An 8,706-nucleotide genomic window follows, 5' to 3' on the forward strand; every position below is an offset into this window, starting at 1 on the left:
AACCGGATCCCCTCCGGATTCCAATAATCTGAGCCTAAGGATGAAATGATTCGAACTGTTGAAATTTGATCAAACGGTTAAACAAGAATCCTCTTTAAAAGTTATAATAATTGTAGTCATTTGATTAAATTTCAACGGTCCGGATCAAATAATCCTTGGGCTCAGATTATTAGGATCCAGAGGATCCGGTAATACTGTACACTATTCATGACATCAAATTTGTCCAAAAAAAAAAATTCATTTAATTGATAATACTTTGTCACGTCATGTGTACGAATGTGTGGAGACCATATGTTTTTTCCCATTTATCCGATCCTTTTTTCTACATGTAAATTAATTTGTCACAGCCTTCCTAGGAATCTGCGGGGGCCTCAATGATAAGTGCAGATGGGAACAGACTATAGGCTACAAGAGAGGCGAAAGAGATATAGGGACAGAAAAGATCAATACTTGAGTATATTTAGATTTCGACATCAGTTCTTAAATTTGTTTGTAGTCTTGCTTGCTTGCTCGCTCATGTACAAAATGCTTCCTACGCCAACTAGCCAAGGACCACTCTGTAAAATTACGGGCTTGTAAGAGTATTTCTAAAGGAGGAATAAAAAATTCACGTGAAAAAAAAAAACAATATTTTCAAGCAAAATATCAATTCTTATGTAACATGATGTGGAAAAAAAACAATGTTTTCAAGCGAAATGTCAATTCTTATGTGACATGATGTGGATTGACATCAAAAGTGGTTGCTCTCAAATTATTTTTATTTTTTATTTTTTTTTGGAACGTGTTGCTCTCAAATTTGACATCAACTTTAAATAGAGATGTCAACAGTTCAATTTGGGGATGGAAATGTTATATACATCCCCATAACCACAAAAATTAACCATATCCATAACCACCAATTAACCATCGGGTATTATCCATAACCATACCCACCGGGTAACGGATTTCTCATCGATTAATGGTTATACCCATCGCTGTCAATACAAAAAATATATTCATTCAATTGACGCATGATAATTTAGTAAAGATTAATTTCGTCATTAAATATTTGATGTATAAAATGATTTAATGAATGGATCTTGTAGAGCATAAAAATTAAAGCTAAACATTGATAATGTTGGTTGATCTTTGATATCTCCTATAAGTACTATTGGTTTGGATTCTCATATATTTTGATTCATATCAAAACATTTTAACTTGCCCACAAAATGCAACTCACACAGTGCAACTTTTGTATTCTCAAGGTAATGGATTCGGTGAATAATATATATATATATATATGTTATAATACAATTATATTCTAGATAATTATATATAAATACTATTATATTATATATAATTCGGTCCGGATTCGGGGACGGATATGGATTGGGGATCTCTATATGCATATCCAAAACCATAACCCAATATTATTCACGGTTTTTTCCCATATCCAAAATATACCCAAATTTTCATACCCAAATCCAATCCATTCGGGCGACTATCCACAGTTATCGATTTTAATGGTTAGAATTGTCATCCCTAACTTCAAATCTATTTTTAGTGATTAATAACGTTTTTCATCATTTTTTTAATTATTTTTTGATCTAAAGATACTTATAACAATTATGAAAAGTAATTAATGCAATAAATAATAGTTTTTTTTTTTGCCAACAAATAAATAATAGTTTAACTTTAACATATTAAGTGGAAAAAAAAAATTAATAAAAAATAAATAAAGTGCCATATAAGCTTTCAAATTTAAATTTTATGTTTAAAAATTAAAATCTCCTTAGCGGTGCTCTTCCACGCACCCATAGAAATACTTTTTCAAGTCCGCATGAATTGCATTAGGAGAAAGGGAATGATTTATACACTGTTTTTTTCTTTTGCACTTATTTTTTTGCTTTTGTGCCTTTATTCTTTTTTATTTTATTTTATTAAATCTAATTGTTAGAAAAGAAAATGAGTGTAGGGAAAAAGAAACCGAGGATATTTGTTTTTCATAAGAAAATAACTTTTTTGCACATGGGGGCAGATCTATTCATGAACTCCGGTGGTTCCGGAACCATCCGGAAGTCTGAAGAAGCGCATGTCAGGACCTCTGAGGACCACCGAACGATTTGGGCGGGTGGTGGAAAAGAGAAGACCACCATGATTGTGTAGATGCTATACAACATAAGTTTTGAACAAAAAAGACATATCTAATTTCAGACGAGGATGAATAAGGAGAAGACCATCATGGCTCTGCTATTTTTGGATCTTGGTTCCAACGAAGAAGAAAGAGAAAATTTATTTCTCTCTCCAATTCCGACATGACCAACTCCTTTTTTTTTTAATTCTTGTCCAATCAGGTTGTGCCACCTAGCATTTTACTTAATAAAGAGATAATGTATTACTCAACTAATATTTATTACACCATAAGTTTGACACTATTATTTCTTTTAAAATTCACTATAAATTCATAGACCTTTAAACAATATTTCATAAAGTACTAGGAAATCCTAATTAACATAGTAAACTCAAACTCTACATACAAGTTATTTTTTTAAGTATAAATAGGTAGTTATTTATATAATACAATAAATTTACTAAAATCCGTCTAATCCTCTTAGGCCCTATCTAGGCACATAGGCACTATGCCCAACTTGCCGTCTGAATAGCACCTAGCGTACCTTAATTAGGACCACCTGATGCTAAAATCCTAAATTCGCCATTGTTTGTACATACATATCTCACTCTTCACATGACTTATATCTCACATTAAGAGTGATATAAAATGAGGAATTAAAACAGTATTAGGAAAAAAATTGGATATAATAAAGGATAATATTCCTCTTTTCTCTTTCTCATAACGTGATCAGATTACATAATAGAAAAGATAAGGAAAACATTAAAACCGATTACATGAAAGAATGTCTCTCGTTTCATGTATTTTTCTATCATAGCAATGCTTGCCCACAAACCCAGCTTGTAATAACTTGTCCCTAATTTGATGGCTTTTATAATTTTAAAGGTGTGATTTTACCAAAATGTCCACAGGGCAAAAATGTTGACTTTTGTTCACCATCATGTCGTGTCCCATAAGACTCATTTCCTTAGCATATCCTTGTAGTACTCGTTGCTACGAACGCGTGGGCGCAAGCGGAATTGAATTTGGAGCTAGAATGAAGATTTTACGAATTTTAGAACGTTAAGGGTGTTTCAGTAATTTTATGTTTTGCAAGATATTTTTCTGCTTTGTCTTTAATGGTCTTGTATTGTGAGCCACTAGGGCCCACAATTTTCCCCTTGTTTTTTACCTTCCCCTGGATTCCCTCTCTTCACTCTCTCCTTTTCGTGACTCTCTTTCCTTTAGCTCTCTCTAGAACTCTCTATCCTTCTCCGGGAGCACATCCAACACACAACAACAACGATAACACCTCCACCATCACCGACAAGCACTCCGACGAGCACCACCACCCTCAAAACCTCACAAACCCAAACCAGGCCGAGGTCCCTCATTTCTTCTCTATCTCGCTGCACAGTGATACCACTGTTCCAAGATTCCTCCAACGAATTCTCGCCGTTCCTGACAAAGGTAACGTTCGAAAACCCTTTAGAACCTAGTAGATCATGTTTTGGTGTACATTTGGAGTAGCTTTGAGAAGTTTGGTGGCTTTTGGACGCAGAGACCCTCGAAGAAAAAGCATTCTCCAGTTTTTCGGCTAGACAACCCACTTTGCATGTGGGTTTCAGCCAATTCTGGCCATACTCGATCTCTTTTGGTACAAATCTCTTCCCCTCGTGTCAAGCTTCATTTTGGCTTTTGAATCTTCGAAAATGGTTAAGAATCGAGTTCGAACAAAGCTCTGGAAGTCGAGCCCAGAAACAGGCCAATTTCAAGCCTCGCAAGGAATGCAAGTAGGCTTGTACTCACGAACGCATGAGGTTGCGTGTGGTGCTACAGTGCTCGGTGCGTGGAGCATACACACCTCCTAAAAGGTACTGTGCTCCGCCGCCGTGACCATAACGACGCTGGTGATTTTTCCAGCTAACTTTTCGGCAACTTAACTAGGTGCGTGGTGGCTCGTGGCCTCCCGGGCCGCCGTCCCGTGGTGGCGCATGGGGGAACCCAAGGTCCCTCATTAGGTTTTTTGACGTCCTGAATCCGAATACGCCGTCCGTTTTCTCAAATTTAATCTTTTAGTTGAGTTTTACTAATGGGTCCCAATATTATGCTTAGGTATGATTACTATCGCGAACTTCGACTTCCTAGTTCGAGCGGCTGCAACGTCGCAAGTATCTGTAAGTGGATCTTTTCTTTTATATAGAATATATATTCGTTTAGTTTATATATATATATATATATATATATTTCTAATAATGAATTTCTACGCAATGCCATAATTAAATTAACGTTTATAAGAAATGTCGTATTGTTCGGAATTATGAAATAATCCTAAAATTGGTATAAGTGGAATAACCTGCCTTTTAAAATTTGTATACGTGCTTGTCTGACTAGTCAACCACACTCATCAACTGTGCTCAGATATGTTAGTTTATTCACAACGGAAAAAGTCAAATTAAAGTTCAGTTTACTAAAAAGTTCCTAGTTAACTAAGGTCCAACTTAGTGCACATTTTAATACTTATAAGTTTAGTTGTAAGGACTTATGTATTTGTGGATAATAAATTGCACAGATGTTTTTGGTCGAAAAAACCCACCTCCGGGTTAAAAAACCGTGGACTCTCCACTGTGTCCAATCCACTAATGAAATCAAGATTCTTCCAAAGTAACCACACAATCTCAATTCCAAGATCCTAATCAACAAAGCAGCTTGTACCTTTATGCAATCTTGCATTTCACAAGATGGACTCCTTCGGTCCTCACGTAGTGGCACTGAAATCCAATCAACTTATGCAAATGATATTATGATGAAGTTTATGCAAATCTGGATTCGTCATCTAGTTAGTTTCACCAGTTAAACACTTGAAAGATGAAACTGATGCGAATAAAAAATGAGGTCAGTTCAAAGATTTGAACTTATAAAACTTAACCTGAAACAAATATCAAAATCACAAAGTCAATGCTACCCTAATATGCAATGATCTGGTTATTTAGTGCATGAGTGTGATTTTGTGGCTAGGGTTTTCAAGTGAGAACCAAATGGCAGCTCCAAGATAAAATCAACCTTTTTCATAAAATAAACTCTCCTAACCACTTTGAAATGAAATCCTAGATGATGCTTTTATAGTGGGCTTGTTTCAAACAAAGAGAAGGGGATGGAAATGCCACGTGCCATGTGCAAAAGCAATCTGAAAAGATCTAGGGTTGAAAAACGCTCTCGCGGAAAAGGCTGTCAAAAAGCCTATGTGGGTTGTCTTAAAATGTGTGCCCATCCGCGTGAAAGCAGCGAAAAGTTTTGACTAGACAGAACCATTAGACAGAAAGAATTGGAAATAATGGCATGAAATGCATATGTATGAACAAACCTTTGATGAGAGAAATTGAGCTATTGAGATGAATATTTCCAACAGCATGATCCTAGAGAAGCAATTAAACCCTAAAATTAACTGGAGCATGTGTGCTACACATGTGTTAGTACTCGCCCGGGCCAGGGCCAGTCTTCACGTGTATGTTCATATCGCACCGTACGCTCACTTTGGATCCATTGTAGGTGCTAGTCATGTCCTAGATTGCTATAGGCAATTAGGATTCGTATGCGATGCGCATAGGGCCAGTCTTTACATGATTGTAGTACTAGAGCATAAATCATTATTACACTCAGTCTTATTCATGCCAGAATATCTCTGCATGAACTTGTGTGTCAGCATATGTCGATGAGCATTCGATATGATGTGTTTATTTACTGTACTATACTTATGCTTTGACATCACGTGTGAAATGAGTTCATTTCTGCTCACATGCGCACTCTTGCATTTAGTCACTTTAGATTTAAATTTACTCATATTTCCACATCACTACACTTTATGGCTTCTTCACCTTCCTGGTGTCGGCCAACACAGATCGATTCGGAGTCCAGGTGAACATCCCGGGTCGAGGTGTGTCACGGCTCAATGTGACTTGGAACTAATAAGTCTGTAAACGCGGAAATTCCTGCGATGAACGAGACAAGAACACGTGTACAAAATAATATTTGTATTGATGATTTAGGGGTTACAATCTCTTCTACAAATTTAGCCTCTGATTCTATCTTTGTAATGGGTGGATTTGATGTTGTTGGTCCAAAGGGCCGTCGAGGCTTGATCTTGGGATAAACAGTTGTGCGGATTTGTTGACGTCGTTGATCCAAAGGGCCGTCGGGGCTTGATCTAGGGATGAACGAATGATGAATGATGAACATTTTCTTCAAGGGCCGTCGGGGCTTGATCTTGAATTAGTGGAAGTTCTTCAAGGGCCGTTGGGGCTTGATTTTGAATGAGGATTTGATGAAGAACGAAGAGAGCTTTCTTGATCCTTCGGGATTTGCTTGGGAGCTTTGGAGTTTCAAAGCTTCAAGGTTGTGGTGTGAGGTGAATTGGTTATGAATTGGTGTCTCAAAATGAATGCCTTGCCCTCCTATTTATAGAATTCCAAAACTTGATTTTTTGGATTTAAATAATCAGATGAAATAAATCATTTCTGCCAAGCGTTGACACGTGTCATGTTTGATAACTTTTCTGATGATTCTTGATTTTTTGTTGAGTCACATGCTATGTGTAAAATTTATGTGACACATGAACATTGAAATTTTAATTATTGATCAACATTTATTTCACCGAAATTTCGATGTCTACAAATGCCTCCACTTCAAGGCGCGTCGTATACATATGCTTGTCACGTGTAGAAGATGCGTTTTGAAGTCCCTTACTGCAGATGTCGATCCAATGGCCGTTGAGGCTTGATCTTGAACTGGGTTGGTAATTTCTTCAAGGACCGTCGGGGCTTGATCTTGAATTTGGCTGGAAGATTTTCTAATTTCCTCCAATTGTTGATTTTCCACAGGCTTAATCTTGAACTGAGCTGGAGGGTTTTCTGGTTTCCTCCAAAGGACTTTCCACAGACTTAATCTTGAACTGGATTTGATTCAAAGATGGTGGACACTTGATCTTGAATCGGACTTGTGATTTCTTTAAGGGCCGTTGAGGCTTGATTTCGAACTTAAACATAACCATGAGCAGTTTCAGGACATGCATGCTTTGAAAGATCAAGGAAGTTCGCAGCATTTTCATATGAACCCTGAGCAGTTTGGTTGACGGTATGATCTTCAAGGGTAATCGAGACTTTGCTCTTTGACTTAGACTCATCCGTCTGGATTATGCAGTTTTACCGAAAAGGGTGTCCCGTCATAATGATTTGTTCCAGCTCATCGTGCTGCATTCTTCTCTGCTTGTTTCTTTCGCCTAGCCGAAGTGGTGCGCAACCTTTTGCCTTTAAATGGTCATTCAGAACATCACTCTTCAGCCACTCATCCACGCTTGGTAGCTTCAGTGTAAAAAGCCAACACCATATCAACTGTTTTGAAATATTTGCTGAGGAAATTCGAGACCCGTCAACAGTTGAAGATGAGCACTTGAGAGCAACGCTAGGTAAGCAACCAGGCAAAGGTTCCGAGCAATCAGTTCCTGATCGAAAATTTGATTTTGGGTTCCAACTGATTGCTTTCTTTCTCCTTGTTCTACAGGCAAGAGCAAGAGAAAAGGGAAATGATAAGGGGAAAGCATGATATGAGATACCTTTGCTTTCGACCCTGATGATATGAGATACTTTTGCTTTTGAAGAAGCAGCGGACGAACCAGCACGTATTTTGTTGCGCTTGTCTCCACATGCTTCGATGTATCATCTTCACTTGCATCATCTATTTTCCAGGCAGATGTGGTATCTTTTCTAGAAGCATAAGATGTTAAGACGATGGGTACTTCGAGAGCAGTGCTAGATGAGTAATCATGGAAGGGGTTCCAGGCAGTCGGTTCCTTACCAGGAGCTCGAGTGGAGGTTCCGACATATTGCTTTCTTTATCCTTGTCTTTGCAGTGAAGATGGAGGACAAAGAAAAGGATAGAGAGAAAGCATGCTATGAGATACTCATGCTCTCAACCCTAGTGATATGAGATACCTTTGCTCCGGTGTGACTTGGTTGAAGAGGCGTTTCCAGGGAGGAAGAAAACTGAGTATGTTGAGAGGTTTTAGTTGGAGATGTATTCTTGGCAAGGAAGAAGAGTCGGGTGTTTGTATTTTCAGGGAGGAAGAAAACTGAGTTTTGGTTGCAGATGCATTCGGCAAGGAAGAAGGGTCAGGCGTTTTGGATGTGTGCCTTGCTATAGAGGATGGAGGTCGAATTATATGGTGAGTTTTCAATAGCAAGTGGCAGGGTGGATGTGGCCTTGTCACCCACGCTTGTCGGCCAAAAGTGTGGTAGTGGGAATAATGGATTTCACACGTTTTCAACTTTGTCAGTGATCTCTGACAAAGTTGCACGTGATAGCCGAAAGCTGAGATTGCGTCTAATAAATGTTGGCAGATTTTACGTAGGAAAATCCGGGTTTTGAAATTCGAAGAGCGGTGTCTCTTCGATTTTTGAACAAGTGGTTGTGTTGCCTTTCCTTTTAAAGATGTGTCAATCGTTTTCAACCCGCACATTTTGAAGATTGCCCACCCTTAAAAATTGTCTTTGCTGTATTTTCTGATATTTTACTATATCCAACCTTTTTCTTTCAACATTTTGTTTTTTTGAAAATGGTTAACC

The sequence above is a fragment of the Malus sylvestris genome, chromosome 10 (assembly GCF_916048215.2).
Source record: "Malus sylvestris chromosome 10, drMalSylv7.2, whole genome shotgun sequence".
Lineage (NCBI taxonomy): Eukaryota > Viridiplantae > Streptophyta > Magnoliopsida > Rosales > Rosaceae > Malus > Malus sylvestris.